The 17,850-nt window shown below is 46.9% G+C and overlaps 1 protein-coding gene across 7 annotated transcripts in view; it reads left to right on the top strand.

The window, feature by feature from the left end:
- Positions 1-17,850, top strand: part of LOC144475575 (bromodomain adjacent to zinc finger domain protein 2B) — a 257,990-nt gene that overhangs the window by 73,672 nt on the left and 166,468 nt on the right. For all 7 annotated transcript variants that reach the window (XM_078191603.1, XM_078191602.1, XM_078191604.1 and 4 more), the window contains exon 2: positions 13,488-13,549. The gene's annotated coding sequence lies outside the window, so the exon portion shown is untranslated. The remainder of the gene's footprint in view (positions 1-13,487; positions 13,550-17,850) is intronic.

Here is a 17,850-nt window from a genome sequence, read left to right as displayed (position 1 = left end):
GCTGGATGTGTAACTTTTCTATTCTGGAAATGACCTATGTCCGTTTCTATTGAAATTGAGATGTCTAAGAGTTAGCGCTTTAGAAAAATATAAAAAAAAATATACGTATACAATACCAACGTGACACACTGCTTAAGCGTGTCTAAAAGATTTAAATTTACAATTGATATTATAATAATAGTAATTGTTAAGTGAATAATATAGGCGTTACTGCAGTCAATAAGAAAAAGTGACAAACATATTTAGGTTATTTTTAAAATAAACGGAATGTATGATTTTTATCGTGATTACGTGCTTTGGAGGATCGATAATAACTCTGCTATTCCATCCTTTAGCAAACAATTCATTGATTGTTCTGATCTACACCTAGGATCGCGCTAGAATAATGACACCTTCAGATCATACAGCACAGAGTTTCCAGTCCACAATATCGCTGTCCAAGTGGTTTTTGCTTGGTACGAGCTATTCGAGGCTTCGAGGAGCCAAGAGCGGATTAGTTTTAGAATTTTGGGACTTCTCGGTCTTAGAGCATAGTCTTTCTGGTTCGCGACAGGGCTGTCCAAAGTAGTTGTTATCGAGCCGGAGCTGGTCGAAGCTCGCGAGCCAGATGGTCACGCGAAGAGTCAAAGCTCTAAAGGAGTGGAGACACGGGCGCTGTGTGAGTGATGGTTCCAAAGGGGTCTAGTACTGTAGAGATCACACGACAGTGTTATTCGTGACTGCACATCGCTCACAGATCACCCCACTATGCGACTTCGGGGCGTGGTTTCGCTAGCGCGCGATTCTTGGCACTTGGCTCGCTAAAACTGGCTCGTACGAGCAGTAGCTCGAACAGGTCTGGATCACAATTTCAAGGTAAGCGTCTGTCTCTCGTTCTTACTGACCTGACTCACGCGACGATACCGGCCGATTTTTAATCGCTCGCGATCGTCGCTACCGAACCTCCTCTTTGTCCCACGAAACTGCTGATCGGCTGAGTCTCTGTCAGTTTTATTATAATACGGCGTGTTTCTCGTCTTGTATTGTAAAAATGAATATTGTAGAAATTGTAAAAGTGATAAAAATTACTTGTTAAAAATAAACGTTTACCCGAATATATGAAAAAAATTGAATTAAATCAAGTGATATTGAATAAAATTAAATTGAATTAAATGAAATTAAATGAAATTAAATTAAATTGAATTAAAAACTATTCGTTAAAGGACCATATGCATGCTTACATACAGTAGCGAACAAAAGATTAAGACAACAAACTAATGTCCATCGTGCACACATACAAGTCAATGGAAATGCAAAAACAACTGCGACTCGTTTCAATTTCGCAGCTCCCGATTAAAAAAGCAAAACCTGAATCTGCGTGACCCGACTGTGTCGAGTATCCTCTGTCGTATCGAGTGGTCCTTCGGGTAATTCAAACCTTCTTTCCATATCCCATCGAGACGAAATACGAAAGCTCGATCATGCAAGGCAGCATTGTTGCGCGTGATTCCACAGATTACCGCGTTCGCCTCGGTTCGTTTCTTACGCGCGACGAGAACAAAACGTGGCGTGCCTTTCTTTGATAATTTATGCAATCTCTGTCATAACGTTTCCAGACGGAAGCCGAGTCAATTATCGGCGTAATTTAATTTGCACCGGAGCGTAACCGTAGCCAGAGAGACAGCGAAACGGCGCGCGAGATATATGAGTCAACCCGCGAAAAAGTTCGATGCAGTTTAACTTTAATGAACGATACGACCGCCGGCGACTTTTTACCGATGACACGTCGTCGCCACGGGCTCTGCCCGTTCCGAACGATGATTTAAATAATGAATCGATCCCGCGGGGCAAAAAATCGGACGGCGGGTCGCGCGTTTTATCGGGATCGTCGGATATTAGTATCGCGACAGCTTGCTCTCATTACGGATTAATCATTTGTTCGCGGCCGGGTTCTCTCGCATTGGGAAGCAATTGCCGCGGCAGAAACAATGCTCCGTCGCCTTCTTTTTGCTCCTTGTGCAGCCTGTGTTGCGCGCAATTATACGAGTGTTTTATTCAGCTTATGGATCGCGGGAGAGGGACGGAGAGCGAGCGACCCAGAGACCGAAAGTGTGACCGGGAGACCGGAAGAGTGCGAGGGAGACAGCGAGAATGAAAGAAAAATGAAAATTTCGCCGTTACAGTGATAATGAAAATTTATCGCGGTGCACGGAGGGGCGCCCTCGATCTATCAGGTCCGCGCGCGTTAAACTTTTCGGCGGTGTTCCTCGCGGAGGAGCAAGGTGTAATTGCTTTCATAATTACATCGAGCCGGGTACGTCTACTTATTCATTCTTCTCGTATTTAAAGTTCACCGTTCCTGCTTCCGTACGCACGCTTCATTCACGGCGTTAATTACCTCGCGCGTTCCTGCAACAAACGCTCTGCTGCTGCTACGTTTCGCCGGATTTTTCTGCCGCAACTTTCGATACAGAGTTACGAAGCTCTACTTGACGTTGCCACGAACTTCCACAATTATATATTTGCGGTGCATTACCGTGGGATACATGAGATGCGGCGTACATACAGTGGTGAATTCTGTCAAATTGTACCTCGGCTTGTATACAAAAATGGACAATTTTGGGAAGAGATGATACGATTATTCCAGTCTTCCGTGTTATCGGATTAAAAATGTATAGAAAGACAAAGTTTGATGACCTATACTTTTTATGTTTACCTTTCCACACGTAAGATTCAGAGAGAAGTATTAATTTACTTATATTGTACAATATTTATATTATTGTATATGTAATTGTTATTATATTTATATTTCATAATTTATATATCTTTTACATAGACATTGCGACAGACTAATCTAATCTAAAAAAACGAGCTCAGAGGCACGAATAATCCTCCATTTTTATTTATAGACTGAAGGACGATTGGAGAGAATTTATCGCAGTCTGTTTCCACCCCTAATTGTTTGCTCCGCCAAAGTGCACCCTTGTACTATCAAAGAACGTGTTTAGCATATCGCGGACGAACGCGCATGAAAAAGACGAACGAGCGATTAATAAATCAACCCTTAAAATTGGAGCTTGCAATTTTTCCGGCTAATGTATTCCCTCGCTCGGAAAATCACGTGCCGCGGTGTTAATTGCCGCGCAATCTTCGGAAATCAGGAGAGCCGGGGTCGGCCGCGCAACGCCCGCCGCGTACGTTGCAGCATAATTAACAGCTGTCGCGGGGGTTGATAAGGGATCGGTTAGGGCTGTGGAGCACGGTCGAACCTTTAAATTGGGCTCTCCTTCGCGGCCCGCGCGGCCGTTGAACGGCGGATGGGTCGCGATAAAGCTAAATTACGCGATATTTCTTGTCCGCGCGGGCCCGTAATACGTCGCGGGGCGGTTCCCTCCGGTTACAAATTCTTTATCGGCCGGTATCGCGCGTTTTATTTCGATGTCAGTGGAGCAAATCAATGGCGTCGGGCATTAAACCGTTCGAGGGGGGAGGGGGGATCGCGCGAGGCGCGCGGCGGAAAAAAAGCGAGGGCGCCGGGGATAACGACGAGAGCCGTCCATAAATTTGTGTTTGCCCGATGCGTGAAATGTCTGCCAGTTTTTGATGCATGCGCGCCGATTACGCGTCCGCACGCATTGCAACGGCCCCCGTCGCGGAAATATTGCGGCAACGCGGGGATGAGCGCGTAGGCGTCGCGCGAGCTTTTACAATTAACACGCTGTGCACGGGTGGGGTATTAATACCTTCTTAAAAATGTTAATTTCTTTTGCTTTCTTTGCATAAAGAATCCCTCTGTGAGATTCTCGTTAACTTAGTACCAGTTTTTCAAATATTAACCCTGGGCAGTTTTAGCCATTTTAATTCCAAATTTATTGTGTTCTATGGATATGAAATTGAGTCTCATTACTGATACAACAATTAAACTTTTAATACCTTTTTTAAAATATGAACAGATTTATAATGTAACCCTTATTTCGATACATGATATAACAATTTTGAGTCGAGCCTCCGAGTCACCTCTTCGAGTGTAAATGTTAAATTTATAAATATTAAATATGTTAAATTTAAATATCGCTGCAATATCTCGGAATCTATAAAGCAATTAAACATATATATATTCCGGAGGAGAAATCGAACGAAGAAACCCCTGGATAGTTCCGAAAGTATTGACGCCAGATGGTCGGCGACGGTCGCATTTTTCGTAGCCGACGGATTTATTAAACGAACAAAAGCTGATAAACTTTAAGCGAAACGTTCTCCACACTACGACAATGAAGCATTGTTGCGGCTCACCGACGTGCCGTGAAATGCAGCCTCGCGATACCGATCGAGCGTGAAACCGAATAAAACTGGCGTCGAAAATTCGGCTGCTATCTATGTAATATACACAAACAGCATTTCGACGATAATTTCCTATGGAAATTAGGGTACCCTGGCACAGGGCTGTAACGAATCTTCGCGGGCCCCGGACACCCTTCCATTAGCCGACGAACGTCTCGATTTTGTCATCAGCAATTCCATTTCTGCGATCAATTCGTACAACTTGACTTTATCTGCACGAAACTCGCGAGTTTTCTCGTGTATTCTATTTACACCGAGCTCCGCGAACCGCGAAGCAGGGAAAGGGGGGAAGGAAAGGAGAGAGAGAGAGAAAGTCTGACTGGCGTCGGTCCGCGTCTCGCGAAGCGTTATCGCGCTCGGTTCAGAAGCGGAAGGCGAGAGTCGTTTCGCGCGGAAACATTTTTTTAATGGGTTACGGGCGGCGGCCGCGGGCCGAGAGGGCGCGGCGGGGCGTCGCGGGGGCGTCCTCGAGTCGGGGGCGACGGGGAGGGAAACAATGCTGGTCGTCGGAACGGAGCAATTACTTAAGCGGGTCGAAATTCGAGCGGCGCGCTGAAATGCCGATATTTATCAGCGTTTTTAATCCGAGCCGAACGTCGCAGCGGCCGATTACTTTATTGCCGGCATTATCATATATTAATGGTGGCGTTGCGCGACGATCGGGAAATATGAATCGACGGGGTCCGATCGCGCGTCGTTTACTAGCCTCTCGTGGTGCTGATGTGCACTAACGCACAATGCGGCGGTTGACATTCAAAAAATTTTTAAATTTCACTTCGAAACTTTCATACTTTTCATATTTTTCGCTATAAGAACAACACCAGCAACGCGTCTAACAGGTTGAGGTGAAAAATTCAATTAGAAATCGAGGAAAGACAGAGATATATTATTTCTTAGAATCTGTCACTAACAAGATTAACTCTTTATGTATAAATATATTAAAGGACATATTTCTTAATTATTCTATTACTCTTCGATACATTTCATCGATTATCTTATGCCAAGAATTCTATTAAAAATTAAATTTACTGAATTATAAATATAACCAATAATATTAAAATATGACATATATTATGAAAAATATTGAAATAAAAATAAATATAAAATATTAAAATATAACTAACGAAAAATCGATTTTTTTACCGATCGTTCCACCGTGCGACGCGGCGTCCTGTACCCGATTGCTCGGATCGAACGGCAAGCGATTTGACCGACATTATGCAGGACCGGCCATATAACTATATGGTTACACATGCAGCGACCGGGCCGCATTCATTCATAAGTCGCATGCTCGCGACTCGCGACAACGGCGACGCGTGCTTGTATTCGCGCAGCCGGCGCGGCACAATCGATTCGCGCCACCGCTTTGTCCGACTTGGACAGTTCAGCCGGGCTCTTCCTTTTTCGCGACGTCGTTCCGGTCACGGGATATATGATGTATCGGCGTATTAAGCGACGCTAACAAGGCCCATTAGAAGCCGATCGATCCCCGGCGAGACTGTCCTCGAAGCGAGTGCCGCGGAAATCCGCGCGCTTTATCGGCACTCTTAGCGGTGCTACGGTTTCCGCTTTCTGGCTGCGTTATCGCAGACCGGTCGCTCATAGAAATCGTTTTGTTTCGTTCTGCGAGGCCCAGGACTCGGTTCGCGAACGTTTTATCAAAGGGGGAAAATATCTATTGCACAGCGTGTACAGCATTTGCTGTACGAAGGAAGCATCGAAAAGTTTCCTACGTTGCACTGTTTGCAAGATGGTAGACGGTTCATTATTCCAGCAGCGACTCTCAGAAATTCTTCTATCACGTCACAGAATAAGTTTTATGCTCTCCAAAGTACAAAGGGATAATTTAGATACTCTTGATTAGAGCTATCGATAGAAAACTGAGCCCGAAGATATTTATTAAATTTTTATAGTAACGTTTTGTACAACCATTAGATCATCTTGAATCGATTTAGTATAGACATTGTGAGAGAGTGTCATTAAAAATTTAGTGAAATGGATAATTTAATGGATATTATATTTCGTATATAATAGTAAACGATAGTACCAAAAGTTACAATAAAAATATCAATCTTACAACAAACTATCAATAGTTCTTGTCGAAAGACCCATTAGATTGCAGATTTTCTGCTTTACAGCAGCTGCGATTGTACAAGATACATCGTAGAAGAATGCTCAGAGAAGCGAACAGGTAGACTGCAGGTTTTCTACATTTATATCAGCTTTGACTCAACGGGACGCGACAGAAAGGAATTCTTACGGAGTCTTAACGAGTAGACCGTGGATTCCAGACCGTGGAAGCACAGGAAAGTAGAATCACCGTTCGCTGCATCCGACGTCGGCGCAGCGGGAAGATCCGCGGCCAACTAATAAGATTCGATCTTCATTGGAACACGAAACTTCCAATACGGCGAAGAAAATCTCGTTCAACTTGAACCAGCAAGCAGAGCCCGGCGAATCGAGTCTGGCTCGCGCGACGCTTTTACATTAAGCGACGTCCCGGCGACTTCCAATTCCTCTCAAAGCTTGGCGGCAACAATTCCTGCTCGGGCAGGTAACTTTGAAAAACGCCGTTGCAACCTCGTTACCACTGCTCCCCCGGTTTCCCGTATCGCGACGCTCGTCGACGACGTCCGCGACAATTTCGCCGAAGGACCTCTCCGGGCCGCGCACGGTTTGTTGCCGGGTCCCTCAATTACCGATAATTAACTCGTTAATGACATATCGACGGAGCGACGTCGCCGCGTCCCAACGGATCATTAGCCCGTCCAAGAGAGCGGCGTGCCTTCTTCCCGTCGACGGTGTCGCTTCGTTTTCAGCAGGATCCGTGCGGCTGACGCGTGCACAGGATCCGGGAGCGTTGCTTCGAAAAGTCTTTCAGAGAAGGCGGGAGAAGCGGGCGGGAAGTGCGGAGAGGAGCCGGGTTCCTCAGATATTCCGAGCGTAGTCTCGCGCAGAGGAGCGCCGTCCATCATTTTCTCGTATTAATTATCGGGGCTCCTTTATCCGCGGCTGCGAAACTTTCCGGCACTCCCGGCCCGGTTCCTCTTCGCCCAGCCTCTGTCCTCTTTGGCCGCTGTTGGCGAAGAGAAAGAGAGAGAGGGAGAATGGGAGCGAGAGAGAGAGAGAGAGAGCTGCTGCTGCTGCTTTCAGGCCCGTTCTTCCGGTGCAACAACCCGGAATGCCTCTCTCGGATCCCGTCCGCAAACGACGTCCGTCTCGAACGTGTCGGTACGTTGCGGCCATATCTCGTTCCCCTTAAGCCCCCGGTGGGCGCGTTCCATCCCCCGATATACCAATTCTCGGCCAGCGCTTTGCGATGGAACGTGAACTCGCCTCGGAGCCTCGGAGCCTCTCTGCCCCCGGCCCCACCCCCTGGTGTCTCATACAAACGCCGAAGCGGAACGCAAGCCCCGTAGAGATCGGTTAGAGGAGAAACGAAGCGGGATACGGACGTCGAAAGAGAAAGAGACGGCAGAGGACAGAGCAAGAGAGAGAATGGAGCTGAAAGGGGACGAGGCGCGAGGGGTCAGGGTGGCGAGAGAGGAAGAACCGGGGCCGCCGAGCCGAGCTTGTATATACTCCCACGAGAGAGGCGGCGAGAGAGAGAGAGAGATGGAGAGAATCGCTCTGGCACACGGACGGAGAGAGGCCACTCGCACAGGGAAGTGGACGCAGAGAACGAGAACCGATGCGGCTCGGAGCGGTGCGATGCGGTGTGGTGAGGAGAGGAGAGGAGCGGAGCGGAGCGGCGGCTGTCGCGAGGAAGAAGAGTGGACGGGTGGTAGCTGCGTGGGGGGAGGGGGCAGGGAAGCCGGCTGGTTGGAGTGTCAGGAGCGAGCCCGGACGGGAGCGAGCGGGTTCGGAGGGACGGGAAACGGAGCACGGAGCGGAGCGGAGCGGAGCGCGGAACGGAGAGAGCAAGAGGAGAGCACGCTGGCCCGACAAGGACCAACCAAACGAATCGGGAGAACGAGCGCGTAAGCAGGAGAGGATCGAGAGTACGTGCACCGCGCCGCGAAGAAAAGAGACGACCGCCGTGGATGGCGATGGTGGTAGTAGTAGCCGGTGCTGCAAAGGTGCGCGAGGAGAGTGGGGCAGGCGGAGGAGGGCACGAGGACGAGCGAGAAAGAACTACGTAGAATGTAGAACGAGGGACACGGCCGGATAGAACTCGAGCCTCGGAGAGTAGTAGCGCGTGCTCACAAACTCAGCCAGCGCCTCTCGCAGCGTGTGTCTCCCTCCGACGCCCTCCTCGCCCTCATCCTCGTCCTCCGCCGCCTCCCGCGCCTCCACCCTTCTCTGATCTCGTCCTATGCTACGGGCTACGGGCTACGGGCTACGGGATACGGGTACGCGCGCTCTCGTCTCTTGGCCCCACCGTCCGCGCCTAACCAACCTCATACCACTGCCACCAGTGCCTCCTCTCCTCTCTCCTCTCTCCTCTCTCCCCTCTGCTCCGCTCCTCTCTTTCCTGTGTCCGCTTCTATCTCGGCCCGCTACGCTTCCCTCCCGGTCCACCCACCGACCCACGAAACCGCTCGTTCCCGCGCCGACTCACCCCACGTAACGCCGGCTCTCTCCCTATTACCCGCTAGCTCCTTGCACCCCTCTTTTTCTCTCTTTCACTTCTCTCTCTTTCTCTCTCTCTCCCTCTCTCTCTCGCACACGCTCTCTCTTTTTCTCTCTGGCTCTCTTTCCACCCCGGGCGGCTGCGTTACCTTCTCGGGTTCCTGCGTCTTCTTTCGACGAATGACTCTTCCTCGTTCAAAGCTTCCGTTCGTTTCTGTTCGTGATGCACCCCCGGCCCGCACCACCCACCCGCAACCACCCCTTGCGACCTCTGGGCTCGTGTCACCGTTCCGACGCGCCGGGTGGAACCGCCGCCGCGGCGGACACGTACAAAGGACCACGATTGTCCGACTTCGATTCCGATGAGCCTTGGGGGATGATGTAGCGTTCGGGCTGGCTTGCTTCCGGCTGCCCAGACCTCCGGCGGGGAAATCTAGCACAGAAGATGATCCATCTAGGCAAGGACCGATGCATAGGTTTTTGACTTGAGTTGCGGGAGTTGGTGTTCACGGGGCTCGGTACAGCGGGGTTGGACGTTGAAAATGATGCGTCAGAGACATCTCCTAGGACGAGACAGAGTTTTAGCAAGATCAGACGTTGGACGACTTCGTCTTGGAGCGAAGTTCGCGAATAAAGAAGTATCAAGTATGAAATCACTGATTCGCGAAAGACTTTAAGACGGGATGGCCAACTTGAGCGAAACGACTCCGGCTAGACGACGTTGCCATCCAAACGGTTCGCCCCGGCGGAAGCAAATAGCGCGAGCGGATTCCGGCGATGATCGGCAGCCGGAGGAAACTGACGTCGCAAAAGCTCGCGAAGATCGAAGCCGGACGTTCGAGCTGGCTCGATGGAGGCGGCCGCTGCGAGGACGACAGGCGAGCTCTCCGCGATTATCTTTTGTCTGATCGTATGCCGACGCGACGCGACGCGACGCGACGGTCTCGCTCGGCAGCTAGCGAGCGCAAACGCGTGCACCCCCGTGTGCCGGCTGTGTTTGTTTGCGCGCGGGATGAAAGCGCGCACACGCGCGGCTACACATGCCCCCGTGTTTCAGTCTCTTCTGTGTCTCTACTGCCTGCTGCTGCTGCTGCTGCTGCTACTGCTGCTACTGCTGCTGCTGCTGCTCTCTCCTCGTTTCCCTCCTTCGTCCTCGGTTTCTCTATTCGTAGCCGGGCTCTGTATATGGACGCGCGTACGTGTGTCCCGCGGCGCGCCGCGCCGCCAGCGTTGCGCTGCGACGGCTAGAACGACGAGCTTTATATTATCGTCGCTCCCGGCGATGCCGCGTAGCACGGGAACCAGTAGCTGCCTCTCTTGCTTCGAACGAGGAGAGAAAGAGTAGAGATCGAAAGCGAGAGCGAGAGAACGACAGCGAAAGAGAGAAAGAGAGAGAGAGAGAGAGAGAGGGTGAACGCGGCGAGTCTGGAATTTTGCGCAGCTCTGCGGGTCTCGATGGCCGGGAATATGGGTATTATCGGTGGGTTGCTTTTTGAAACTTTGGCTCGTTTGGTCCTCTTTCTCCTCTCTTCCAACCCCCGTCTGCGCCACTCTCCTAGAAGGTTGTAATTATTTGCGCGCGTCTACCTGCCTGTGTCTGTGTCTCTGTCTGTCCGCCCGTCTGTCTGTCTGTCTGTCTGTCTGCCTCTGTGCGTGTGCGAGAGCCTATAGCCGCGTTACGCGGTCGCGTAGCTCGATACAAAAGTAACGCTGTCGGGCATGCGGCAAATCGACGGTTCGCTGAGTTGAGGTCGATCGATGTGTGCGCGGGTGTCTCTCGATCTATACGTGTCTCGCAGAGACACACGATCTTCTCTCTCTCCCTCTCTCCTTTTTTTGCTGTCTCTCTGTTTCCGTCTCTGCCAGCTAGCTGAAACGAGATTTATGCCCAAGCGAATTTTTCTACGCGCCCTCGGACCCGATAGCTTACTTCGACCCGGCTGTAATTATCAGTTTGGCGGCGCTGTGAATGACGGAAAAACAAAGGAAAAGACAGCGAGCATTTCGTCCTGGTCATGCTGGAGCATTCGTCAGTGGAACTGCCTAGCAGGCCTTGCTTCAAAAACTGGGATATCGTAGGCTGCTTAATTTATTCTGCGTCTGCTGGTTCGATTATAACTTTGTTTCATTAATATAACATGGCCTAAAGAGAACTTTAAGATAACGTGTCAAATTTTGGCTTTTTATACGTTGACCCACAATTGTCTTCGTGCTTGTCTTTTAGTGGATGCTGAGGTAAATTCAGTAAGCAGATCCTCCGAATCTAAAAAGAGAAAATCATCTATAGTAAGCCTTGATGACTCAAGAAAAAAGGGTTAATAACAGAATTGTTATAACCGTCTTACAGCTCTTCTTAAAATGTGTTAATTTAAATGAGAAAAGTTCCAATCGGACGACAAAATAAATTCAGCTCGAAGCTATCCGTCTGCTGGCGAGCGCCAGAGATAACCGCTACGTCAGAAGCATAGGTTCGGAGGGAGTCGGACTTTCGGAACGATATAGCCTCGTTCGCGAAACCGCGGGACATACCGGAGGACTATAAATAAGGCGGGCCTACGCGCCGAGACGCGAACGCTAATTGTGGAAATTACCGACTCGCGTTCCACGCTCCGCGTCGCGAGCCCCGTAACACAGATCGAACCCACGCCCTCGGAAATCCAATGGGAATTCGTCTATGAGCTGCTTTCCTTACCACTCGAGGCGTCCTGCTCTTCCGTGTCACGGTTGTTGCGACGCTGCGGGTCTGTTTGGTCGGAGACGACTCCGAGCAGACTTTGACGAGCTGGTCTAGAAGGTGGTAGCTACCCTCAACTTGTAAATGAGCTTGCTGATAGCAAATTTCGGCGACCGCGCGACGCCTTCACACGAAAACTCGTGGCTTCCGTCGTGCTTTGGCTAAGCTGTATTTTCTGGTTCGCGATTAGCAGATTTGAACAGTAATCGATTATTTATTTTATCAATATTTTTACGTGATTTTTTATTTTCTGTTTGAGTGACACAATTTTGGTATTATATGGAATACGAAAGCGAATAGTGCTGATCGTAATTATTAATTTATTGATTTCGAATTATTGATCGGTAATATGTAATTACGGACGGATGATTAGGTTATCTTTTCTCATGTTCGCGGATTTTTTAGGAATTATGATTAACATTCGTGATACCCAGCGTTGCAGGTAATCATAATTAGACTCGTGGCTAACGTTTTATCGTGACCAACCATTACACTTAAGTAACCATTAATATTAAGTAATTCGTTAATCGTTAAGATTAAGTTATTCATTAATTATTAAGGTTAAGTTATTCGTTAATCATTAAGATTCCATTATTCGTTAATTCGTTAGTCGATCTTACGGCTGACAAGGTTAAAAGATTCCTCGAGTATGGTGTTAGTACTCAATACTTTGAAACAATATACATATTGCCATTTGGATTACAATCGAACCTTTCTTAACCCCATTAGTTGCTCCCTATCATCCGAACTCGTTCGAATCGGAGACAATCATGTAGGACATGATTTATCACAGAATTTGCTGGCTATGAAGTCAATATGGCACCGTAACTAGCTAATTGTCTCGATCTGTTCGACCGTCCACTATCACGGATAGTAAAGTGCATTGTCGTGGGAGACACCGGAGAAGCGTTCTCCATGGTTCAGGAGTTGTTGAACGTAGAGGGGGCAAGGTCCAACGTGTACAAGGAGGCAGTCTATTCCGAAAGGCCGTAATCAGCGAAGAATGTGTATAAGAGCGTAGGTTGGCCGGTGGATAGGCCGGTCTTTTTTTAAATGCCATCCGTAGAACCTGAAATTTGGCCGTGGTTACGGTAACGATCTCGGACTCGTCGGTCCGATCGGTATACCAGATATTTCTCGATGGATACTTAGCACGTTACCGCGTTGAACCCGCCGCGATAACGGTTTTCCATGGTTCGTTTGTTGCGTGTAAATCACCCGTTCCGTGGCCACGTATAATTTGTACGTTATATGCTCGACACTCCGGCAACCCTTTCTACGACTACCGCTTCATCGTTTGTAAGCGCTCGCGCACCGCCCGCCCGGTGGAACGGGAAAGAGAGGAGAAGATAGAGAGCCAGATAGAGATAGAGAGAGAGAGGAGGAGGAGAACGCTCCCCTTCTTCAGCTGGCAGCGCAGCCTCGTTATCTGTGCGAGAAAGCCCGATTGATGTCGTTTCACGCACCGACGATCGCTCACGGATTTCGAATTGATGGCCAGGCGAAGAGAGGGATGAAAGGGTGGACTGGGTCAGAATTAATTTCACTTTTCTTTCTTTCTTCTTTTCGTTCTTTTTTTTCCACCGACCGTCCTGCAATTACAAAATGGGAAATCGGAGGCCCTTCGAGCCTCCTAACGGAACCGGCGAACATTAACACTGGGAGCCGAGCCCCGTGCAGTCAAAGCCAACGAGCTTTTCATCCGTTCTATATTAGAACGTTCGCGAACGCCGACATTTATTTTAATGCCGCGATACTTGGTTTTAATCTCATCCGAATTGAAGTACATATTGTCGGCCAGTTTACACTGCGTCGTGTAGCATACACTCTCTAAAAATGATTTCCTTTTGCTTGTTTTTAGATACCAATTTAATCGCGAAACGGAGCGAACTGTCCGTTCAGCCCTGTGGAAATGGAAAATGGGTGAGTTTTCAGTTTAATGGGATTTCTTGAGGCAACGCGCGTGGGAGTTAGACCGTCGACCGTTCTTGTTCGACGTTGAACGCGTAGGAAGGCTGCGTATCACTATGCATCGGCGGTATAAACGAATGCATTAAACAATGTAGCAGAATTGGGCGAAACGTAATCTGATTGTTAATTACGGATTACCAAATGCAGTCATAATTACTGATTTATTTTAGTAACTATTAATTGATTAACGATTACAGATTATCAAATGATTATTTATAATGACTTACTTTAGTTTACCAGTACATTAATTTATTAACAATTACGGATTATCACTACTCATTAACGATTAATTCTAAATGATTACAGATTATCATGGGTACTTCTCTTAATCGATAACAATAGTAATTGTAAAATAATCGCTCCAATTTTGATATTTATGTTCTAATTAAAATGTCGCAAGAATTTCAAGATAGTGACATTTTTCTAGTAGCTCATTAACGTTGATGAACCAAGGAATAAATCACCGCGTCTATCTGAACGAATGCAGTCAATTATCGCATTGCATAAAGATCCGCAGTCTCCCCGTAGCTCTTTTATATCCGCGAAGCTATCCAAAGAATTAATAACTTCCCACGCGGGTGCTTCCGCGACACCGGCAGCAATAAATGAAAAAAAAAAAGAAATCGGTCGAGGATCGTTTCGATCGTTCCGGGAACTGTATCGCGTCCCTCCCTTTGAGAACACTTTTGAAGAGTTCCTTATCCCGCGGCGATAAATTACATTCGCCGTTTCCCGGCAGCTCGTCGACGTCCTCCGTTGCTTATTAACCCCCGTCGGATTTTCCATTCCGTCGTCGCCGGTGTAAATAAAACGGAATAGTGCTTCGCGCGCCGCGCGGCAGGTATTACGTTCCGCGGGCACGTCGAACTCCTGCGTGTCGAATAAATTGTCCCGATGACGTCAACGGACAGTTCTGTCTCTTACGCGGCGCGAATGTACGTGCACTCTGATTGCAGTACGCGCATGCTGCACCTTGCGCATGGAAATGCAGGCGGCGGGTGTGTGTGTGCGCGCGCTCTTTCTCGCGCGAACACAGCCCGCCGCAATGAGTCAACCCGCGCGCGCCGAGGCGACGCGTTCCTTCGGCGAGTTTGGTTCCCCCCTCCGTTGCCGATCGAAGCCACCCACGCGTTCGCTTTCGTTCTACCTATTCGATTTCCTCTATCTTGCTCTTCCACGACGGCGACTCCGCCGTCTCCCGGTGTCGCGCTGTCCCCGTTCAACCCTCTTATCGACGCCACGCGTTTTTCACTGATGCTCGGTAAGTAGGATGGTTTCGTGCTCTGTGCCTAGTAATTATGTATAGACTGTAGAGCTACCTATAATGGCACAATTTTCTGTCCAGACTTAGACCTTCTCGTAGATAGAGACGACAAAATCAATTTTCCCTTTGCTCTTAATTTTAACACGTATCTTAATACGTACCTTAATGATAAAATAAATATTTCAAAATAGATATTTTAATATACCTACCTTAATGCACCTTCTACATTTTTATATTGTATATACATATATCAATATTGCTCACATGTCAACCACTATTACAAAGTTTGTCTCTATTTTTAACAAAGAGCTTGTAGAAATAAATAATTAAAAAATATGAAATATATAAATTTGTATCAAGACTTGTAAGCTGAGGAATTGAGTGAATAATAGATTTTCAAGAGCTAGAAACGAGGAATTTATAAAATAAAGGATAAATTATGTTAGAGGAATGAGAGGTTAACGAGGGTTAACTCTTTCCACTTCTCTTTTACAAGATGCCTCCACACCCTTTCCAATAAGGGTGAGGCAAGGCTGAGGGAAGCATTTTCCACTTTTCCTGTGCACATTAAGCAAATCGGCGTAACTTCTACGGTAACGCGAATAATTATAGACTTAAAGTGACTTTTATATTTTGATTAATGTTTCAACAATTTAACGAAACATCGTATATGTATTATATATTGAAAATAATAGAAATAATAATAATAATAATAGGATAATAATTGACAGATTATTACAAGTAAATGACAGAAATATGTGAATGTAATATTTGGTTAAGTTTTTGTTTAGATATCAGTAATAATGTAAAAATTACCTATTACTATTTATAATTATGCACACCACTGCACGCGCGCCGCAATAAAAGTTATCCATAGTCTTAATAGATGCATTTCCATGATTTCTCTGATAAAGTCGAATCGCGTAGCTCGAGACGGACGAGTAGCTAGATGAAAGTTAGAAAAATGGCATTGGTCGCCGAACACGACGTTCCATCGTCGGCTATCAACGTCGGTCATCCGTGATTCGCCACCATTTTCGAGGAGCTCTCGGAGAACAACGAGCAAGAAAAGGGCAAGAACATGGAAGAGAGAGAAAACTGGAGGAAGAGAGAGAGAGAGAGAGAGAGAGAGAGAGAGAGAAGGCAGAGTGGACGGAAGGAGAAAATTTTTTCTCCTCCGTTCTCCGGCCGCCCCTCCACCGTTGGCGCGTTCGCGTACCGAATTTATGGCGGAGATAACTCGGCCTAAGTAGGAACTTAAGCGACTGGAGGGGCGTAAAATATTTTATGGTTACAGTAAATTTTATCGGTTTATATCTGCGCTCCGTTAGCCGTATTAATATAAGGTGATCTCCGGCCGAGAGGTGCGCGACGCCGTGGCATTTTAATGGAACGAATCGCGCCGGTTTTCGCGATACCGCGATTAATAAATTCCTCGAATCGATTTTATGGACCGCGCGGCAACCCCGTTCGCCCCTCTGAACCCGAACGATCCGCGATTTATCTCGCGACGATATGCCGTACACACGGCCGGTTATTGTTGCCCGAACAATTTACATGTAACCGCGGCGAGATCGATCGCTATTCTTCTTTCTCTATCGTTTGTAGGGTAAACGAGCCAATTACCGTGCCGCGTTGGCAGCCTTCAGGAGTTCTCGCTACTAAACATTACTTTAGCAATTTAAATGACGCTTCTTAAAGACTTGAAGGTGAATTTCAAAGCTCCCTTTGCTAATGTCAATTTCCCCATGAAACAAATATCAATTTTTATTTGAATATTAAGAAAAAGAAAGAAGAAATGATCTAGAAAAATCAGCTACCGTGGCTCAGTTAGTGTGCTTCCCTAAATAGTGTTATCCCTAAATATCATCGCAATAAAAATTTAATATTTAATATTTGTAAATTTTATATTATATAAAAGCTGTGAATATATTAATAAGTTTATTATAACTTTACATCAGAGATGACTGCTTTAACAAAATTTCATATTTATATTTCTCCACTTTGAAAATATAATAGAGATGATTTGAAATTTGAGGTTATGTAGTCCTACAAAAAAATCACCTAGTCACATTATTTGACTCAGTATTTTTTAATGGTTTTTAGCTAAATTTAGCAGATCCAGTGTTAAAAGATTCGAGTGATTTTTGCGATATTTCAACAAGAACTTCCGACTCATTGAATGTATGCAACAAAAATTTAATGTCATATTCGACAAAGTTGAAGTTAATTATGCTTGAAAGTAAACTAAAGGGGCAGTAATTGGCTGCACTACCCTACCTGCAACATTTCTACGACACGCACCCCTTGGTCGAGCAATGTTGCGTCGGCTCGCCCTTCCCGCGAAATCCCCTCTCTCTCTCTCTCTCTGTATCTCTATGCAAATCCCATTATTTCTACCCTTTGTTTCTCCGCTCCCGTGTCTCTTACACGCCGCGCCAGGAGAATAGATTTTAAAATTCGCGCCCCGTGCGTGTCACCGGCCCGCGGAGACGCGGCCTGAATGCATCACCAAACAGCCCGCCTTTTCGGGGCCTGGCCGTGTCGCACAGGCAACTGCAACTCGCAGATGGTTCTTGCACCCTGCATCGTCTAGTTTCTGACAGAGATTTTTGCATTCTAATCCCTCGCGGTTTGCGATATCTGCCAGTGGTCGATTTTAGGGGATGAAAAATTCTTTTGGCAATACAAATAGTAATATTCATTTATTAACATTTATAATTATTCTCACAATGTTAAAAAGATCACAGATAAAATAATAGACACCTTTTGAATCTATTAAATAACAAAAATAATATTTTGAATATCTTTTTAATCATCTGTTTTTGCTCGTAATTATTCTTATTCGTTTATAATCAATTTCTCCATGTTAAAATACTAGAAATAAGTTAATAAGTGCATTTTATACACGTTATGTGAGATAAGTGCATGATACCTACTGATTCGATCTGATCTTCGCATAGGCGTAACACTCAACCTTCGCGATCTA

This window comes from Augochlora pura, chromosome 10 (genome assembly GCF_028453695.1).
Source record: "Augochlora pura isolate Apur16 chromosome 10, APUR_v2.2.1, whole genome shotgun sequence".
Classification (NCBI taxonomy): Eukaryota; Metazoa; Arthropoda; class Insecta; order Hymenoptera; family Halictidae; genus Augochlora; species Augochlora pura.
Note: the sequence above shows the minus strand (reverse complement) of the source record. Positions and strands in the feature narration are given on the sequence as shown.